Source organism: Schistocerca piceifrons, chromosome 2 (assembly GCF_021461385.2).
Source record: "Schistocerca piceifrons isolate TAMUIC-IGC-003096 chromosome 2, iqSchPice1.1, whole genome shotgun sequence".
NCBI lineage: Eukaryota > Metazoa > Arthropoda > Insecta > Orthoptera > Acrididae > Schistocerca > Schistocerca piceifrons.
Genome location: NC_060139.1, coordinates 266,175,937 through 266,198,043, shown reverse-complemented (window position 1 = coordinate 266,198,043; position 22,107 = coordinate 266,175,937). Strand labels below are relative to the sequence as shown.

The 22,107-nt window shown below is 43.4% G+C and overlaps 1 protein-coding gene across 4 annotated transcripts in view; it reads left to right on the top strand.

The window, feature by feature from the left end:
- LOC124776297 (NAD kinase-like) overlaps window positions 1-22,107 on the top strand; it is a 518,770-nt gene that overhangs the window by 289,308 nt on the left and 207,355 nt on the right. The window contains exon 1 of one of the 4 annotated variants that reach the window (XM_047251221.1): window positions 12,808-12,868. The exons of the other annotated variants lie outside the window; for them this stretch is intronic. The gene's annotated coding sequence lies outside the window, so the exon portion shown is untranslated. Of the gene's footprint in view, window positions 1-12,807; window positions 12,869-22,107 lie in introns of those variants that run through there. 4 annotated transcript variants of the gene reach the window in all.

Below are 22,107 nucleotides of genomic sequence, written 5' to 3'. Positions count from 1 at the left end.
AGACATGCACATGATAGAGTAGCGTGAAGAGCTGCATCAAACCAGTCTTTGGACTGAAGACCATAACAACACAGTAGCCGAGGTGTTCTTTCTTCACGCTTCGAGGATCCAATGGCGGTTTTCTTGTGTCTTTGCTAATCTAGCTTTTCTAGAGGGGTGTGGTGAGCAACGATACGTGTATGAGCTTGGGACGTCTGTTCTACAGCTGGGAGGTTGCTCTGGAGGGTATGGCTGTTAACCGGATGTTACTGTGCAGCAATGAACTGAATTTGCTTCACTGTGGGCCATTCTAGACAGTCGACGGCGAACTCCGTCAACAAAGTATTGCGCACGTTGGTGTCTCTTTCCCCGAATCGAGGTACTCGCGGCACGTCCTTGACCCTGTGGCAGGTGAAAATCCCACTGTCTGCACAGCCTCGGAGACGGAGTTCCCCATGCGTTGGGCACCCACGATCTTGCTCACGTCAGAGGTCCGAAATGGGGGTGGGGGCGGATGGGGGGGAGGGCGGCGGCTCACCTATCCTCCTCTCGGTTGTAAGGTCGACGTGCAACACAAGGTGTGTCGTCATCCCTGTCACGTGACACACCTGGTTATTCCACTCGCCGTGCCGACAGGAGAGCTCTTTTCTCAACGCAACGGCTACCTCTGACTCGTTGGCTCCTGATTGCAAAGCCATCTCAAGTTGTTGCCATTTCTTTTCCTTGAAAAGTGATTATGTGGAGTGAATATGAGGCCCAATGAACGTGACTATGCTCAGTCACACTTGCCTGTCTTGAAGCTGCCTCATTCTGTAATATCTACTGCAGTGCTATTCCACAAAATATCGTTTGACCTCTACAGGGATGATTCCAATGCGGCCAAAGCCACATAAGCAGTTTTTCTTGCGGGAAAAGAACCCAAAAAAAAAAAAAAAAAACACGGCAGAAATAGGGCTGAAGCGTCTAAAGGTACGTTCACATGGACCACAGACGTTGCATGTTGCCGACAATATACCCCGACAGTGTTGTCCGCCAACACTGTGGCCACACAAATTGCACCCACATATACTCCAACATTACCGGCGACTATTGCCCGGCAGTGTTTGCGGCAATAAATTGTCGAGCTAGAACTGTTTGGAAGGGAGCACACTGCTGCCACAAAATGGTCGAATGCGAGCTAGTGGAAGACAATGCGACTCCATTGCTTTTACGTCACACAGGGAATCAAGTTAGAAAGAACAAGAGAAATCGGATTTTGTGGGTGCGTTCTCTTTTGAGCAAGCAGAATGCTTCTGAAAATTTAACTAGCAGACTGATGCTGGGTACATAGCTGTTCAAGAATTTACCGCAGTGTCGAAGCACGATATGGAATATTTAGTACAAGCAATTTTTCCATGAATTGCTAAAACCGTTACAAATACAAATGAGTGCATACCAAATACAATCCGATTGGCTATCACCCTTCGTTTTTAGCTACTCATGATTCGTACAGAAGTACCTGTGTAAAGTTCACAATTTGTCAATAAGCCATTTGGTACCGGAAGTATGCAGTAGTAGAGGGACATGAGATTCCATTAAGAGCGTCTTGAAATAAGGATACAATTTTTATTGGTGTTATATTTTCGTTATCAGCACAAGCCACTGTTTACCAAATCAATGCCTGCTTCAGGTACATGTGGAGCTTGTATGAAACTCATGGCATCAAATGTAAACCATGTGGATGAAGAACTACCTACACTTCCACTCTCCTATGCAACGTTTTTGCCTCGCGTAGCATAGTTTCGAAGACTTAGGAATTATGCATGCTTCATGAAGCGTGAATCCCAGCTCATAGGCAACAAATTGCAAAATATTTTTATTGATTCCGATCATTGTATACACCAATTTCGAGGTCCGATAGCTCTGCTCATGGATGAGTCGCATCTATAAAATTCACAACTGTCCACTTGTCCATTGCAGTACACTACAAACAACTACAAACATTTGGCTATATGTGCGCAGAGAAACTTTCGAACAAAAGTGAAAAGATTATGTTTTCGCTCGTGTCAGATACGCGACTGCAGCGCTTTCGGTGATGGAAGTGGGAAATACCGTGAGAGGAAGATGGAAGCATTTACAGACAAGGACAGAGATAGAGAGATTGGTCTACAGAAATGTTGTAGGCAACGCTGTAGTGGCCAAGTTTTGCCGTAAAATATGGAGCATCTAAACGGAGCTTAAGTGAGGGCGGTGACACCGCTGGAATCCACGTGGCTGCTGCACTGGCGGGACGCGTCTTCGAGGTCGCATTGGGCGTAACCAACCCCGGCCTATTACTCGTATCCTCTCTGCTGGAATTCCAGCATCCTGAGGATGCCAGGGCACAAGGGCAGTTTTTCACGAGGCGTTCACTCCGTCGCGCGAACCCGACAGGTATGTTTCAGTGCCGATGTGTAACATAGATCGTGGCGATAATGAACTGTTCATTCTGGAGGTACAAAAATATACGTGTATATACGATGTAAGGTACCCATGCAATAAAAACAGGAGTGTGAAGACGGAGTCGTGTCAATACAACGCTATTGGGGGAGGGTGAGAGAAAATGGAAATGGTAGAAAGAAATTAAGTTGATAGGTACGAAAACCTTTTTAAAGGTTTTTACTTCATACGTATTTACTAGCAAGTTCTTCATATTCCGGTTAGGAAAACCATTTAAGGTTTACTGCGTACAAGAGTTTCGTCGAGACACTCATTCATTACTAGGACTGAAATACTCACCAGAGCGGTTTCTGACCAATTTCCCACTTGTGGCCGCGCGTGATTACCCGAGCGGTCTAGCGCGCTGCAGTCATGGACTGTGCGGCTGGTCCCGGCGGAGGTTCGAGTCCTCCCTCGGGCATGGGTGTGTGTGTTCGTCCTTAGGATGCTTTAGGTTAAGTAGTGTGTAAGCTTAGGCACTGATGACCTTAGCAGTTAAGTCCCATAAGATTTCACACACATTTGAACTTTTTTTTTCACATAGGGGCAAATGCCTCGTCAATTACAATTACAAATGGACGAGGTGTACAGGGAGGGCAGTTTGGAGGAGGTTACGATTGAGGCATATTTACTGTATCTGTATAAATTTTTGTCTCTAGATCAGCTGCTTTGAACAAATCTGAATCTCCTCCTTGGCCGTCGCCTCCGACATCAATGTACCTGAATTTCTATCTGCCATAGCAAGTAGAACAATCGAAAACAATAATTCCTGATCACTTTGTTTCAGAAACATCTGTTTTCACACGTAACAGTTTTTCGAGTAAATTAGGAGACATTAGACAAACTCAAAAAGTATATCGGGATATTCCGTTAATACCTAATGTACGAAAATGAACTTTCCCTATGTTGACGTGTCACTTAGTATAGAATAGATTCGCCATTTCCTCTGCCGTCTTCGACGACGACTAGCTAGTAATAAACACAGTGCGAGAAATGAATTGCTATTCAACGAAACACTGTGCGCTGATATTGTCGAGAAATTACTTCTGCGGCGCGTGTACCTGGCCGTCTTACTGCCAAATGGTTCAAATGGCTCTGAGCACTATGGGACTTAACATCTTAGGTCATCAGTCCCCTAGAACTTAGAACTACTTAAACCTAACTAACCTAACGACATCACACACATCCATGCCCGAAGCAACATTCGAACCTGCGACCGTTGCTGTCGCGCGGTTCCAGACTGAAGCGCCTAGAACCGCTCGGCCACTCCGGCCGGCATTCCATTAAAATATTTAATTACATAGAAAAATAAAAGAAACCTTAGTCCGCCCACCATTCGCTGTTTTCTCGAGAAGTGGTTGAAAACTACAAAAAATCACCAATATAGACCTATTGATTCTAAATTTTTGAAGCTCTGTTCAAAAATCATGTTTTAATCGAGGATCATACCACTAGATAGGACTAATATGGGACATTGAACGTATACAGAGAAGAGCATCGCAAGTGGTCACAAGTTTTTTCATCCATGGGAGAGTGTCACAGAGATGCTGAAGGAACTGAAATGGCAGGCTCTTGAAGACAGACGTGAACTATCCCGAGAAAGTCTGTTAACGAAGTTTCGAGAATCTGCTTTAAATGATTACTCTAGGGGTATACTACAACCCCTAACATATCGCTCACACAGAGGTCGTGAGGATAAGATTAGAATAATTATTGCACGCACGGATGCATTCAAACAATCATTCTTCCTGCGCTCCATACGTGAATGGAACAGGAAGAAACCCTAGTAACTGGTACAACAGGACGTACCCTCTGCCATACACCTCAAGGTAGTTTGCAGAGTATAGATGTAGGCATTTGGGTATTACGAATAGTCAATGCTAAGGGGGCGGAAACTGAGTTGGAGAACTGTATTTATCGTATTAATTTATCCATTTTCAAAGGCTACAAGCAGATAATGGCATATTTTAGAGACACAAGCAGCTGATCAGCTGCTTTCTGTTTTTATTGTAAACTACGAATGACTTGTTACGTTTTAAGTTTTCTCCTTATATGATGTCAGAAGTTTGTTGTGGCTCCTCTCGTTCTTAATCTTTTAAAGCAAACAGAGCAATGTACTTGATTGGTACCGCACTTCGTAAAATACTTCCAGACTACTGCCATTCAGTAATTCAAGTAATTTCCAACGACAACAGCGAGAAGTTAAAGACTAGATAGGACAAGTCTCACACACAACATGTACAGGCGTACGATCCAATAGGCCACGCCACATGACAACGGGAACATTATTGTTTCAGGAATGCTATTCTAACACTTCGCCGTGTCCTTGTTGCTCGTTTCTAACGGCATTGTTATTACAACAGCACTGATCGCTTTTCCTGTTTTCTATAATAGCGCAGTATTTCAAAACAATGGAAACTGAAATTTTACGAATAAAAATTAATCGTCTGAAAAAAAGATTCTTCAAAGACCCAAGCTTTTACCACTGCTGCTATGGCCAATTGATATTTCGATCCATTACCCAGTTATTAATGTAAAAATAAGAAACACCCGTTATAACAGAGGCCACACAAACACCCAAAAATATCGGTTATTCAGAACTAAAATACTGGTGTCGGTTTCAAGTGGTAGGCTATTCCCATCCCTACTCTGGACTTTGTGATTCATACCTGACAGTTGTGGCTCTGAGTCCACTGAACGATGTGACGCAGTGGTTAGCACACTGGACTTCCTTTGACAGGGCACTGCCGATTTCCTTCCACATTCGAGTAGTGGTCAGTCTCTACTAATCTCAATGTCGAGGGGATTTTAAGCCCACTCTTCCTTCCTTCCCCCCCCGTTCTATGACTCCCCAGTCGCTCCTAGGATTTCCTTGTATCACTTACCGCTTCCTTCATCTTCAGCAATGATTTTCATATGGAAAAAAATGACGCAATGCTCGGTGTTTCTGACTCCACGATGAAATGATAGGTATCAGTCAGTTCAGAGGTTCGAGGAAGGCGAGGGCGTAGCAACCCCAGCCTTTGGGTTGACGGCAGCTTTACTACCTCACACGCGTAACCTGGCCAGAAGGTGTAAGATTCAGACCGTGAATGAATCTGCGCACCGTTAACATAATAGCTGTCGCTTTATGTACTATCATTTCAGTAAACGATTTGATGCATTTACGGGATACTAGAGGAAAGAGAGAGAGAGAGAGAGAGAGAGAGAGAGAGAGAGAGAGAGAGAGAGAGGAAGGGGGAGAGGGAGGGAGAGACGGAGAGGTGTGATTTTTCACATTCTCGCACACAGTGGCGATTAATGCATTTCGGTGGAATTTGAGCCTCTTTCCACGCGGTGCGTAGTTATTTTCTAAGCGTGTCCGTTGTGTGTAAATCTTTTTTTTATTTCATGTAGCGCAAATGACGTCGTTAAGACCAATGAATGTATTTCAGCTTTACGTTGACTGTGTACTGCTACGTGTGCCCTATCACTTCTTTGGTGGTTTAATAGTCTATAGGTTCGTCTCTATTGAGACAGAATAGGGCATATGAAGGTTAATACTTCTGGTTAAAATCCTTGTCTGAAGTCCTCGTAATTTAGTTGCCGATTTTCTGCTTTGCGTAAAAACTAACGGTGATACTTAACAAGGTGCTCCAATGGAGGTATAATAAGTGGAGCTGTTATGACGTCACATATTTGAAGCCAGCGTCCGCCATATTAGATTCTCTCAAACATTAGTTACTAGTGGAAGTGTTTCGGTCAGAAATGGCAACTTGCTTCGTTTACAGGTGTACTGATCGTTCTGATTACAATCTAAAGCATAAAGGAATCACATTTCATTCATAATGGTTTCGTTGAAGAGATATTTTCCTTTATGCCGATGAATTTTGGTTGCACTGTTTACTTTCACTGTAATTGTTTTATTTCTGTGATTCGACTTTAGATTTCGCATCAGTCCCACTCTAAAATCTCTCTGGGTGAACGCTGTGAGAAGCAAAGATTGGAAACTTGTCAAACGTAGCAGAATATCTTCTCAACAGGACTTAGAACGAACATTACTTTTGTCACTCGATATTAACGAAAACGCTAGATTGGGAAAGCTGCCTTTTGGCATCACATATTTCTCGTCTTGGGTATTCGAAACACAGCAAAAAGTAAGTTACGTTAACGCGGCTAAGCGCGCTGTGTTACTGGATCAAATGTGTATTTAAGGCGAGAAAAATTAATATGCTTTCCCGATACTGCGTCACTGACGAAAGCACTGTAGCATTTACATTTAAAACAACTGTAGCGTTCAAATGACAGAAATTAAGAACAAGAAGAAGCAGCTATCGTAAACAATAGCATGCCGATGTTTTGGGGCCACTACCATGGCGGCTCCGGCTTCAAAGCAACTTGCTGCCAAAATCTGTAGCGCCGACTACCCTTATTACACCTCCATGGGTGTTCCCATAAAGTCACTGAATCTATGCTGTGTGCGCTGTCACTCTGTTTTCAAAAATTAGTCAGGTACTGTTACGGTAATATATCTCGGCGAACTATTTGAAAACAGAGATATCACTTATTACCTTCCGTAATGCTCACCATTTGAATTCTTTTTTCAATGTAAGAATAAATTGCTTAAACTTTCTCGAAAACATTATTGAAAAAAAAGCTTCTTCGCATGTACTTCAGAATGTATGTGTAACTAATACGACTGTTATTTTTAATTTTTACGATCACTTTAAGTTGGTTTATGTACCATTAAGTAATACAAAGTGGTGCCATGTATTAAAGATTGAGTAGTAGTATATGTGATCACTTGATCGTGGTCAGAATGAGAAATGACTACAGCGCTAGAAATATTCGGTACATTTTTGATCACTCACTTTGTTTCATTGCACAGTCGTAATGACCGCAACTTCGAGTTTCTCCTTGCGGTGGACGGCCGTCAGCAGGTGAAATTCGAACCCTGCGGCGTGATGTCGCCGTGCCGCGCGAAGAACAGCCGTCAGTGCTCGCCCAATCTTAGCGACGTTCGTGCAGCAAAAAAAAAGCACTAGGTAGCTTTAATTTAACAATTGTTACTGTGAAAAATTATTAACCTCAACATACAACATATATCGTGTGGGCGGCAAATCTTTCATGGGTACAGCACAAAAGTCTGTACCATTATGAGATGGGTGTGCGTATGGTGTGTCGTATGGTGACGAAGAAGGGTGCCGACATACAGCCTACTGCTCCGGAATAGCAGCAAGGGGCCTTGACGTCGCTGTCCGACGGAAGGAACACCACGGGCAGTGAGTGCCACGTGCCTTCACTCCATGAGGCACTGTTTATTTGAGACGCGTATAGGGCGACGCAGCGCGCATTTTTGTAACATCACAGGTTCAAATGGGACCGCGCAAATTGTGACGCGACGAGACGCGACTGGGACGCGACACGCGGCTGCGCCAGTTCGCGCGGCGTTGTTGTTGTGGCACAGTTCCTCGCGCAGCGCGTCACGTGTGCCTCGCTATAAGCACCATGGGAAATTTGAGGCGGGGAGCGGAAAAGTAGCCCGGCCATATGCTCACATCGGAACGGCGCATATGAGCAGTGGTAGTATTGCCCGCCCATACGATAAATTCTGCCTCACTGTGTACTAAATTTTATTGCCTTTGGTTAGTGTTTTGTTTTTCGCCATATAAACGCTCCAGCTTTCTTCGTCAGTACATTATACGTTTCTGTTGTTTATATCTGTATAGTTTTGTTTTGTTTTTCTTCTGTCAAGAAAAATGCATACTTCAGTAACTGTACTATTATGAGATGGGTGTGCGTATGGCCGCTGGAATTGTATCATATGCCTCTGCTATGTTTTCAGATCGCAAGAAGGGACAGAGGGTAGTGAACAAGGAAGCAAGGAATATTATAAAATCATGTGATTAAGAAGCAGGGCAGGAAACTAAAACAAGGTTATCTTCTCGCTGCCTACTATGCTGGCGTATCTGTACGATCTGTTACAAAAATTTAGAAAGGGATAATCTCCACAGGTGTGATCCCTTTATGCTCCTGGTAAAAAGCGTCCAAGATCTGAAGTATAGAAGTCTCACTGTGATTACTTGGATGTGGATGTAATAATGTAATACGAAACACTGTACTACATGCAAAATTGCATGTGAACATCACATTTCCACTCTCAAGCTAGAAACAGTGGAAAGGCTGTCACAAATAACAATGTTTGAATTGGTTCGCCGTGGTGAGAAAAATCATTTCAATTGTTGCATGCACATTATCAGCATTAATAAACTAATTATACAACAGGCCAAATGAAGAAAATGATCGGTATTATTACAACAGTAGGAATATCCTAAAAGAGTGTTATGATTAGATATAATTAATTCGTTGAAATGTACTGCTGACAAAGGCAGATCTACTTTCATGACAATGTTTCTCGAACTCCAACTCACAAAGCACACATGGCTAACTTGTGCATTCCTGTCGCGCAATATCCTCCGCTGCTGACAATACACTGACCATTGTGTTGTGCGACAGATCAATTGTTTATTTTTCTCAATAACAACTATTTTATTCACGATCACACATTGTCAGTTTGGCAAGCCGTAGGTGAGTAACCGGTATCTGGCATGTGCCTATCATTCCGCCTGAAGGAACGCTGGTTATTATTTTAACACTGCTCAGATCAAGAGAACGAATAAAATCCTTTGGTAAGTTTCCATTCCAGTCGCTCAGTGTTAAAAATACGATGGGTTACGGGGATTCTACCAGAATTCCAACAGAATTGGCAATCTATTTTTGTGTAAGTAGTTAACCTTTTCTCGTTCGAAGAAGCATCACCGTTTGTAACGGCCACATTTCTCTTGGTGACTGGTTTAATTGTACTTCCTTTGTCACAGTGTAATTTGCCAAACACATCTCACAGCAGCTATCGCGACAGAATTCCGAAACGGAGTACCTCATTAAACAAGTAATTGGCAATCACAGAGCTCAATAGCTTACGAAAAACCTCATAATGTCGATATGCAGTAACAAAAAAAAAGAGATTTCATGTTTATTTTCATACTAGGAAGCTCTTGTTTCGCTAGCTGTCGATAACTCTTAAAAATTACAGTCATTGTAGTGAAATAAATAAAAAGGGAAGTATAAGTACTGATATATCGCCATAGATAAGAAGGTTCCGTGTGTTTAAGAATTGGCAAAACACTCCCCACCTCCTCCTTGTGTGCTATCATTCGCCAAACTTTCGTTTCGATGTCTCGAGCGGTTTAGGAGATATGAGAGATGTTGCGAGAATTTCATTCTCGCGGGCGTGAGATCGGAAGTGAGCGCGCTACACGGGATCCATTTTCTCGAGGTCGGGTGCTGTACGCGTCTCAATATGCGCCTAGCCTAAAGACGGGGTGACCAGACGTCCGGATTAATCCGGACATGTCCTCCTCTTTAGCTCCTTGTCCGGGGTCCGGGCGGATTTTTACAGTGCCCGGCTTCTTCGGGAAGTTGAATGTAATACAGTTAAATTTACAATTCTTCCTGTTCTATTGCTCTTTCCTTAAATACTTTAACTGTTGGCACAGCCTTCGTGATAAACACGCAAAAAGGCAGTGTTAGTAGGTGGCACCAGGATCGTCGATGTTATCGTTGATCTACCTATAAGCGATTGCAAATATCGATTATTTAAAATTTTAGTTTCGTATCTTCGCTTTGAATTGGCTTGGCTTCCTATAGTGCACGTGTGATACGTGAGTGTAATTTTTACCGAGTGAGTTAAGTAAAATATTTGGCTATGCCTACACGAAAGTGTACATTTTCTGATGCACTTTCCTGCAAACACCGGCTTTCAAGAAAGGGAGAAATGAATTTGAAGCGGAATGTAAGATATGTGGAGCTGGAACGTACATCGCAGTGGCCAATAAAGGTAAGAAATAACTCGTCAGATTAACTGTCACGGTTTTATTTCATCGTTGCATAGTCATTCAATTTATTTGTATTCGGAAGGTTAAAAGTGCAGTTTACATGTCGTCAGCTGCGGCTTGAATTGTAGATGTAGGTAGCGGTGCGTCGAATGAAGGGAAGTGAATGGTCTTACGTTTTTCGCTTTGTAAACAATTCTGTGTTGTTGACATAACAAAACAACTGACGCCACACTGTCACTACAACCTATGTTTTTAATTTAAAATAAATGAAAAATATTGCTCTGGGAATCACCGCCTGACCACCAGTAACAATTAACTACTAGTTTTACCGGTAATTCCCGGCAGTCACGTGACTTGTCCGAAGCTGACGGGTGGTATCCTCATCTGCAGTTGACCCGTTTGATGTGTCCTCTTTTTCTACCTTTGCCCTTTTTAAAGCTGTTTGTCCTCCTTTTGAGGAGGTCACCCTACCTAAAGAGGTTTCAAAATTACATGTACCGTAGGAGATTGGCCTGGTGACCATTTTACAGCACCACCTCTCTTCCGTTTGACAGCCAAATACTGGCTATAAAATTTCTTCCATCACCGCGATTCGAACCAGCTACAGCTCCGGTCAGTCTAGCGTTAACACGCTACACTAAGGAGACCGCCCCTCTACATACATATACAGGGTGTTACAGAAAGTACGGCCAAACTTTCAGGAGACATTCCTCACACACAAATAAAGAAAAGATGTTATGTGGACCTGTGTCTGGAAACGCTTACTTTCCATGTTAGAGCTCATTTTATTACTTCTCTTCAAATCACGTTAATCATGGAATGGAAACACACAGCAACAGAACGTACCAGCGTGACTTCAAACACTTTGTTACAGGAAATGATCAAAATGTCCTCCGTTAGCGAGGATACATGCATCCACCCTCCGTAGCATGGAATCCCTGATGCGCTGATGTAGCCCTGGAGAATGGTGTATTGTATCACAGCCGTCCACAATACGAGCACAAAAAGTCTCTGCATTTGGTACCGGGGTTGCGTAGACAAAAGCGTTCAAATGCCCCCATAAATGAGGGTTGAGGTCAGGAGAGCGTGGAGGCCACGGAATTGGTCCGCCTCTACCAATACATCGATCACCGAATCTGTTGTTGAGAAGCGTACGAACACTTCGACTGAAATGTGCAGGACCTCCATCGTGCATGAACCACATGTTGTCTTACTTGTAAAGGCACATGTTCTAGCAGCACAGGTAGAGTACCCCATATGAAATCATGATAACGTGCTCCATTGAGCGTAGGTGGAAGAACATGGGGCCCAATCAAGACATCACCAACAATGCCTGCCCAAACGTTCACAGAAAATCTGTGTTGATGACGCGATTGCACAATTGCGTGCGGATTCTCGTCAGCCCACACATGTTGATTGTGAAAATTTACAATTTGATCATGTTGGAATGAAGCCTCACCCGTAAAGAGAACATTTGCACTGAAATGAGGATTGACACATTGTTGGATGAACCATTCGCAGAAGTGTACCCGTGAAGGCCAATCAGCTGGTGATAGTGCCTGCACACGCTGTACATGGTACGGCAACAACTGGTTCTCCCATAGCACTCCATACAGTGACGTGGTCAACGTTACCTTGTACAGCAGCAACTTCTCTGACGCTGACATTAGGATTATCGTCAGCTGCACGAACAATTGCCTCGTCCATTGCAGGTGTCCTCGTCGTTCTAGGTCTTCCCCAGTCGCGAGTCATAGGCTGGAATGTTCCGTGCTCCCTAAGACGCCGATCAATTGCTTCGAACGTCTTCGTGTCGGGACACCTTCGTTCTGGAAATCTGTCTCGATACAAACGTACCGCGCCACGGCTATTGCCCCGTGCTAATCCATACATCAAATGGGCATCTGCCAACTCCGCATTGCACTGACTGCAAAACCACGTTCGTGATGAACACTAACCTGTTGATGCTACGTACTGATGTGCTTCATGCTAGTACTGTAGAGCAATGAGTCGCATGTCAACACAAGCACCGAAGTCAACATTACCTTCCTTCAATTGGGCCAACAGGTGGTGAATCGAGGAAGTACAGTACATACTGACGAAACTAAAATGAGCTCTAACATGGAAATTAAGCGTTTCCGGACACATGTCCACATAACATCTTTTCTTTATTTGTGTGTGAGGAATGTTTCCTGAAAGTTTGGCCGTACCTTTTTGTAACAACCTGTATATTTGAATTTGCATGCATATGCCAGTTTCTTTGACACTTCAGCGTAGTATTCGATTACTTCTGTCGGTCTCTGTATCTAGCTTTGGGTGCGTGTTGTAGGAAGAGAGACTGGTTAGTGTGGAGGGCGTTTAGAGGACGGCCGTAACGTCAGCAGGGAACGCAGGCTATACAATAGAATGGTCGGTGGGAGCCGATGGCGGAAGCCGGGCAGCGGCTGCGGTGGCGGCGTGCTGTGTGTCGCTCGCCAGTAGTGGCTGCGGCCTCGGCGGCGGAACAGTCAGGCAGTGGGCGCCCCTTCCTTCCTGCGCAGGCGCGGCTTCTGCTCCAACAGGTAGGACACACCAGCCGCTCAGCTGCGAAAAATCACCGGCAGCTGCTGTGACCGAGGCTACCACATATACACTACTGGCCGCTAAAATTGCTATACCACGAAGATGACGTGCTACAGACGCGAAGATGCTGTGATATGCAAATGATTGGCGTTTCAGAGCATTCACAAAAGGTTGGCGCCGGCGGCGACACCTACGACAACGTGCTGACGTGAGGAAAGCTTCCAACCGATTTCTCATACACAAACAGCAGTTGACCGGCGTTGCCTGGTGTGACGTTGTTGTGATGCCTCGTGTAAGGAGGAGAAATGCGTACCATCACGTTCCCGACTTTGAAAAATGTCGGATTGTAGCCTGTCACAATTGCGGTTTATCGTATCGCGACATGGCTGCCCGCGTTGGTCGAGATCCAATAACTGTTAGCAGAATATGGAATCGGTGGGTTCAGTAGGACAATACAGAACGCCGTGCTGGATCCCAACGGCCTCGTATCACTAGCAGTCGAGAAGACAGGCATCTTATCCGCATGGCTGTAACGGATCGTGCAGCCACGCCTCGATCCCTGAGTCAACAAATGGGGCGTTTGCAAGACAATAACCATCTGCACGAACAGTTCGATGACGTTTGCAGCAGCATGCACTATCAGCTCGGAGACCATGGCTGCGGTTACCCTTGACGCTAAATCACAGACAGGAGCGCCTGCGATGGTGTACTCAACGACGAACCTGGGTGCACGAATGACAAAACGTCATTTTTTCGGACGATTCCAGGTTCTGTTTACAGCATCATGATGGTCGCATCCGTGTTTGGCGTCATCGCGGTGAACGCACGTTGGAAGCGTGTATTCGTCCTCGCCATACTGGCGTATCACCCGGCGTGATGGTATGGGGTGCCATTGGTTACACGTCTCGGTCACCTCTTGTTCGCATTGACGGCACTTTGAACAGTGGACGTTACATTTTGGCTGTGTTACGACCCGTGGCTCTACCCTTCATTCCATCCCTGCGAAACCCTACATGTCAGCAGGATAATGCACGGCCGCATGTTGCAGGTCCTGTACGGGCCTTTCTGGATACAGAAAATGTTCGACTGCTGCCCTGGCCAGCCCATTCTCCAGATCTCTCATCAACTGAAAACGTCTGGTCAATGGTGGCCGAGCAACTGTCTCGTCACAATACGCCAGTCACTACTCTTGAACTGTGGTATCGTGTTCAAGCTGCATGGGCAGCTATACCTGTACACGCCATCCAAGCTCTGTTTGACTCAATGCCCAGGCGTATCAAGGCCGTTATTACGGCCAGAGGTGGTTGTTCTGGGTACTGATTTCTCAGGATCTACGCACCCAAATTGGGTGAAAATGTAAGCACATGTCAGTTCTAGTATAATATATTTGTCCAATGAATACCCGTTTATCATCTGCATTTCTTCTTGGTGTAGCAATTTTAATGGCCAATAGTGTATTAACCCAGTTTCTGCTCGAGTTAATTTTCACTTCTGAACTTCACAATTCAGATATTTATTTGTTCATTGTCATTAATGAAATGTACTACAACAAGCTAAACAGAAAGTAATTAATAGTTTAAGCAATAGATAGTGTAACGTATATGTCACGTTAGGCGGATAATACATTTTATTTGGGCCTTTGTCCCGCTCCAACGCGGGACGGCCATGTTATTACGGATTTGGCAGTGTTAGTTGCAGAGGGTGGCCGGATGCCCTTCCTGCCGCCACCTAAACACCCCCCCCCCCCCCCCCCCCCCGGAACGTAAGTAGTGTACCCCAGCTGTCTGCTTAGAGTGTAAGCCATGAAGCCATGAAGTAGTGCGAACGTTTTCAGATGTCTGTGAGTCGTGTAACTGAGGCGGAACGTGGACACGAGCCCGGTATTCACCTAGCGGGATATGGAAAACCACATCCAGGCTGGCCGCCATACCGGTCCTCGTCGTTAATCCGCCGGGGCCGGTGCGACTACCAGAGTCCAGGAAGCAGCGCATTAGCGCTCTCGCTTACCCTGGCGGGTACATTTTAAGTGAAATACATGACAGTAAATAAAATAAAGCAGCGTATGTTATTTAAATTACGCTTAGGCAACAGCATTCACTTTCTGTAATACGGTAAAAGATTCAAATGGTTCAAATGGCTCTGAGCACTATGGGACTTATCATCTATGGTCATCAGTCCTTAGAACTTAGAACTACTTAAACCTAACTAACTACACAACACCCAGTCATCACGAGCCAGAGAACATCCCTGACCCCGCCGGGAATCGAACCCGGCAACCCGGGCGTGGGAAGCGAGAACGCTACCGTACGACCACGAGCTCGAAGCGAGAACGCTACCGCACGACCACGGGCTGCGGACGCGGTACAAGACAATTTATGCACAGACCAACATCACATTTCAGGCACGTTGTTCTGAGTCCCTTTGCAGATTTCTGCAGCGCAGAGTCGTCGTTTTTTCTGTGGCACCATAGCTACCAGATGATTTTCTTAATCGTATCTGATGTCATGCAGCACTCTACCTTGATACAGATTACCTGCAGGGCGACCAGGACCTCTAGGGATTGTGGCATTGGAAGTCAGGTAACATTCCACAATGTAGCTCCAAATTTGCAGTTGTGGCATATTCATACCTGTCTTTCTGTAGAGAAGCCACGCATTAGGTACACACACATCGAGCAGACACGTAAAAATTGGCCACCACTATTTCTTTCCTCGGCTGCTCACTCTACACAACGCTATATTTTCATACATTCGGTCAGTCCCCCCCTCCCGCCCCCCCCCCCCCAGCCCCAATTTTTGTTGTATTCTCCAATAACATGTGGTCGCAGCAAAACTATTCTTTTCTTCATTTGTCTTGAGTATCGGCTCACAGCGCTCACTGGATTGATCCCATGGCTGGTTGAAGCAGTTGTTACACTGCAGAACTATCCAGCCGTCTGGCAATAATCATTCCACTTTCATTGCTGCTCTTGGAATCAAAATCTCCCCTCTTCTTGCTTTTGGACACTGCGTTACAGGGTGTAAGTTGACATTCTCTTGGCAGACAATTCCCATGAATCGTGCCAGTTGCACCGTAACCTCTTTCCTTTAAGCGGACCAACAACGTAGACAATGTACACAGATTGTCAAAAGAAAACCTGTAGGGCAGATTTTTACTTGTATCGGGAAGTGAATCAATCTTTTGAACCATAGGTGCAGCACTTTTTCCAAATGCTTTCTGTTACACTTCGTTCCTTGGCCGTGCGGTTGTCGACGCTCCAGTCCGGAGCCGCGCTGTTGCTACGGTCGCAGGTTCGAATCCTGCCTCGGGCATGGGTGTATGTGATGTCCTTAGGTTAGTTACGTTTAAGTAGTTCTAAGTTCTAGGTGACTGATGACCACAGCAGTTGAGTCCCATAGTGCTCAGAGCCATTTGAACCATTTTTGATCAATTCCTTGGTATAATTGAAAATTCACTAGATAACCCATGTTTGTGTTTAGGCACCATGCTTTGTACCCAGATCTAATGGGTTTACCTTTCAGAAATTGTTTGCGTCCACACCTGCCGAAATACTTTATGCTGCTTTCATCGTTATCCACATCTTGCTCAGGCTGAAAGTCGAGACAAAGAACTTTTCTTAACATATCTGTTAATAGACTAAGTTTCTACATTTTATCGTTTACATAGATCAGATGAGTGAATGAATCTCGTAATTGTTTCAAATCTGTCTCTTATCACGCTGTGGCCCATTTCATTTCTCATGTCTAATCCTGAATCTCCATAACGGCTTCTGCTAGGTGGAGGATTATAGCCCGAAACAATTAAAATTTCTAGAAAACCTGTTATCTCTTCATGTGTTATTTTAGGATCTTGGAAGTTCTTGGAACAAAGCGTATTTTGTAGACTCACTAATTAGAAATTTACCGGCCGGGGTGGCCAAGCGGTTAAAGGCGCTATAGTCTGGAACCGCGCGACCGCTACGGTCGCAGGTTCGAATCCTGCCTCGGGCATGGGTGTGTGTGATGTTCTTAGGTTAGTTAGGTTTAAGTAGTTCTAAGTTCTAGGGGACTAATGACAGATGTCAAGTCTCATAGTGCTCAGAGCCATTTGAACCATTTTAATTAGAAATTTAATTATTTCATCATCCCAAAACAGTTCAAAGCACTGAACTGAAAACAACCTTCTGTATTTACTTCGGTTCACTCACAGGAAATAAAGCGTTATCACTTTGCAGATCCTCCCTTCTTCAATCTTTTATTGCAGTTTTTGATATCTGTAGCTTTTGTGTTTCATCTGAAATGACATTTCCTGGTTTATCATCATGAAAGTAGTCAGTCTCAGGTTTACCACCTAACCTATTATTGTTGGTCAATACTGCTTCTGCACCAGCATAAAGTTGTCTTGGTCAAGACTATCTATCTTTACATCCGCATCTTCCTTATCAAAATCTTCGTCCGACTCCACATTAGCTTCAGGGGGCTCAATAAATAGATCCATTGCATCTTCTTCCTTGTCCTCAAGAATATCCAGGAATACATGCACAGACAGACCTCTGAGAAAGAAGGAAATATTGTATAGACTGCTCTGCCTAGCGGAGCGCGTTTGAAACACACAATTAAAAACTGGATTTGGGGCTATAATAATGAATTTCATTTGGTGGCTAACCTATAATATAAATTTCAGTACCTTTAACATTGTAATTATGCAAAAGTTTTAAAAAATTGTGTGGTACATTGCTTCAGAAAATAGTATTTACTTCTTATTTCAAGACATAATCTTATTCATAAAATGTCTTGACTAAATGAACAACCAGACACTGTTCTCTTCCTGATTTTTACTGACAGAATCCCACTTAAGTATCAATGATAGAGCTTCCTTAACTGACAGACATACAACAATATGCATTTCAAATGCATGCATTGTTGCCAATAATAGAAAACAATGGTGGAATATTACGTCACATATATTCCGCGCTAGACAGAAATGGGTTAAGCGTAACATATATCTAGGCCTACATGTATACGCCAGTGTACAGTGCGTGACCGTGGGAACTTCCTGCCAATACAATCGAAATTCTGACCCATCCATACGTATACTGAACGTTCAGCGAGCGCCATACTATATGCAACATCATTTCGCGAGAAAGATGCGTCGCTTTTCTTTCTGTGACTACAATTAATTTAACGATTACATTTAATTTATGATTATATTTGATTTAATCATTGTATTTTATTTATCACTACATTTAAGTTGCTCAAACATTTCTGTTACACTTTCATGTGAGCTAAACCTGTGACGCGTCTCCGAATTTGCTCCGTATGTGCTGTCATGCCTACTTGATAAGGACTCAGAAGCAACAGCAATACGTAGAACTGAGGCCGATGACCACGCTGTCTGGTCTCCTTCCCCAAACAACCAACCAACTAATACGTAGAACTGGAGCAGTATATGTAATTGGATTAGTATTTGCAATTGATAGCACTGCACTGCACTTTCACACAATCCTTCCAAAAAATCTAAGACTTCAATTCGCCTTCTGCGTGTTGGTCCCGTTTCACATTGCCTCCACGTTTAAAGAGAACTGTCCTTCACGGTCTTCATGCATTTCTTTACTATACTTTCTCGTAGACAACAGAATCATCAGCGAGCAGTCATAATGCTGCTCATCTTCCGCCGCCTTCTTCTTCTTCTTCTTCTTCTTCTTCTTCTTCTCCTGGCCTTATCCGGTTTCTTCATGGGGTTGGCGTGTTTTACAACCTGCATTTATCATAGTGGGTGGCCGGATCCTTTCCTGTCACCACCACACCAGAATACAGAACTCCACCCTGGACCCCAAGGAATTTCAGACATGCAGTTTCATTTAGTACCTCATCTGAACGTTTATTTCAGATACTGTCAGATCTTTTTTATTAGTTTGGAGTTGAATAGTATTAATTTTTCTGCGACTTAATCTTGTGCTATTCGCTGTGAACCAGTTGTAGGTCTGTTCGCATATCGCCTGCGCTTTGTTAGCTGTGGTCCAGTTTGGGTCCATTGTTAGCTTATCAGCAATCCAGGCAGTTTTCGTGCAATTATTAAAACTGACTGTAAGGTTATTAACGTATTGAAAGATCAAGAGAAGACCCGGTATCGAACGTTGTAGTACTGGAAATGTCATGTTCCTTCATTCTGAACTTGGGTGCTATACTTAGTGCGACCCTCTGCATGTTGTTACATAAGTAACTGCTTTCGTAAAAGGAATGGAGAAAAATTAGGGTTTAACACGTCGCCGACGGTGATGAAATTATAGTCAGAACACGAGCTCAGTACGGGGAAGGAAATCTAGGATATTTTCTGTCGCTTATCCTTCTTTTGGTAGTTGCTACATTTCCCTGTAGCTTCTACGTCAATTGCAGTTAAGCTTCTCGCTCTCTCCCATTCTCTGCATGTCCTGTTTCAGGGTTAGCGCTCGAATCTCATATAACGAATCCGATGCGTCCTCACCTAATTTGATTTTAATGTGTACCTTTGTTTTCGTAGTTGTTATTCTTTAATAATGAGTATCTTTTTCAGTTTTAGTATGTGTCTTACAACCAAGGGAGGTCTTCCGTTATTATCTTTTTATATAGTGGATTGCATCATGCTATTAATCGGAACATGTCACTAGCGTAAATAATAATAAAAAAATTAAGCCAACTGGGCTGTATTATTTGCAAAAAATGAAACCATATAACGGTATTCCTGTGTGATGTTGGACCGACTGAAGGAGACGAAATTATCTAATCACCAATGTTATAAAAATAAAAACTTTTTAAAGCCAACTCCGCAATATTTCTTTATTTACAAACAGCCGGTTTCAACAGACTTTGCAGCCATTTTCGGATCTTCAAAAATTTGTACTGTAAAACGTGGTTCATTTTGAGTTGGACATCACGCCAAGTTGTCATGTAAATAAAATGTAGCACACAGTATAAAGGTTTGTATAAGTGAAACATTTAAAATCGACAAGCACCTTGTGCACATGAAAAAGACTATTAAATCCGTTTCTGCAAATATGCATAATAATTGTAGTCCGAGTTGGAACATGGACGCGTTTTGAAGCTAAGCTAAGCTATGCAATGTTGTATGAATGTTACTAAAGTTTATTCTAAAAATCAGCTTCAGAAAATCTTTCTGAAAATAACAAGATAAAAACATGCGAAGTTAGGGTGGAAGGAACTAGCTACTTCCTTGTCACGTTGTCACAAGATACAAACTTTCACTAGGTAGTGAATGGAAACAACAAACGGTATTTCATGTACTGAAATCTGAATGGGTGAAATAACAGTCCAAACTGCGATACTAATTTTTGTTGGCAAATTAGGAAATAAAGGGCTGCAACATCCAAAAGACGTTTCTGTTCTGTCGATGTGTTGCTCAACATGTAATGAACGGTTTGGTTTTTAAATTGCTGTATTCGTGCTATGCCTAACAGATAATCAGCGGCGTGCAGAAATGAGTGTATTCGCGAATGGCGTACCGGTTCCTTGACATCAGCAGCTTTCGTTGTCTGAAGTTGGTCGTTATTTGATATATGCTTGCAACCAGTAAGCGAATAACTGTTAGGTTCATGATCTAAGTGAAGTAAGAACTATGTTTTTAAATTACGGATATGTTGTGTCCAGTAGAAGTAGCATCAGATTTCTGGATGGAGACCGTTGCGTTGTCCCACCAACCGCGTGCAGTGTATCACTCTCGTTATGTATTGCATCTCACTGAACATCACTGACTACCCAACAACATCAGTAATTATACTGAAATGCCTTTCGGTATCTGGAACACTCCGTCGTTGATTGCTCTGGAATTTTATTTTCGCTAACAAGTCTTAGGGCTTACCTCATTAGAACAGTAATATTTATGATAAGTACGAGCGTTAAGAAAGAAACTTTATAATTTCCTGCCTATTCTAATAAGCGCCGAGCTCGGTTATTGTTGGGCAACGCCTAATGAGTACTTTCTCCACCTCGTAGTTGCAAAGTGTGTCGTAGTGGCGCTGGCGTCGCTGGACGGAGTTGGTATCTGTAAATGCCAATACGTTTGTCATTTAAGTTTCATAGTGTTTCGCAAAGATTTTTCAGAAAGAAAGTAATTACATATAAGTTTTTGTAAATTTCCAAATGACGCGCAACTTAATACGACATTCCTGGCTTTCATGCACGCAGTCACCATCGAACGACACCAGCGCTGCCGCGAGTTACTTCGTACCTAAGTAGTACCTCACACACTCACTAGATGCAGCTTAGCACTGAAACTGTTGCATCATCAGTAAAATAGTAGAAAAGGACAGAAGTAATGTATGTTTTTACTTAACTGTGGTAATTCCGAAACTAGATCTTGCAGCTGTACTGTGTTTAGTCTTGGAACATTCAATCGAATACAAAATTACTGAGCTTTCACTAGTGTTCTCTTCGAGTAAGGGAATAGCGATACGGTATTTGTAGCACCGCTTTGGGGTTTGTAATCTGTCTTTAGTAGGGCCGCCCCTAACCCTAAGCAGTACATGATGAAAGTGTGAAATGAATTATGTGATTCTGAGCACCCGGATGAAGTTGTTTATGAATCCTAACCATCCGGTTTTCTGATACTGCGTTTACTGAAGACAATCAGTCCTATTACAAAAACATAGTCCTTTCTTTAATGGTGGATTGAATAGTGCTGCATGTAAATTTTCTAGCAATTGTTGCGAAATGCTTAAAATGGCCTACAACTGATCACTAATAATTGAAGAATGACAAGTCATGATACGCGTTCTTTGTGTGTGTGCAAACCCATATCTACAGTCAAGGTCACTCAAGTGTGGCGCAGGGGCAGTGGTGCGGCTAGACTCACTTTATCGACTTCCTTTCAATTATGTTTAACATTTTGTAATGAAGCCAAACCCAACGTTCACCTTTGTCATTATGTGAAAGAATTGTGTGGTGAAATGACTCTTCCTGAAACAAATAAAATATTAATAAAGAAAACTAAACGGCTGGTAACACTTGTGATAAAAGTTGTTTCGGCACCAATATTTGCAGGAGATGCCTTCAAATGTCTGAACATAGATCACCGGGTGTCGCATTACTTTCATATTTATCACAGACAAACACTTGACATAGAAAGATGCGTACTATTCTACGCTGGGGAAGCAGGATGGTGGGGTGGGGGGGGGGGGGGGTTCAAATGGCGCTGAGCACTATGGGACTTAACATCTGTGGTCATCAGTCCCCTAGAACTTAGAACTACTTAAACCTAACTAATC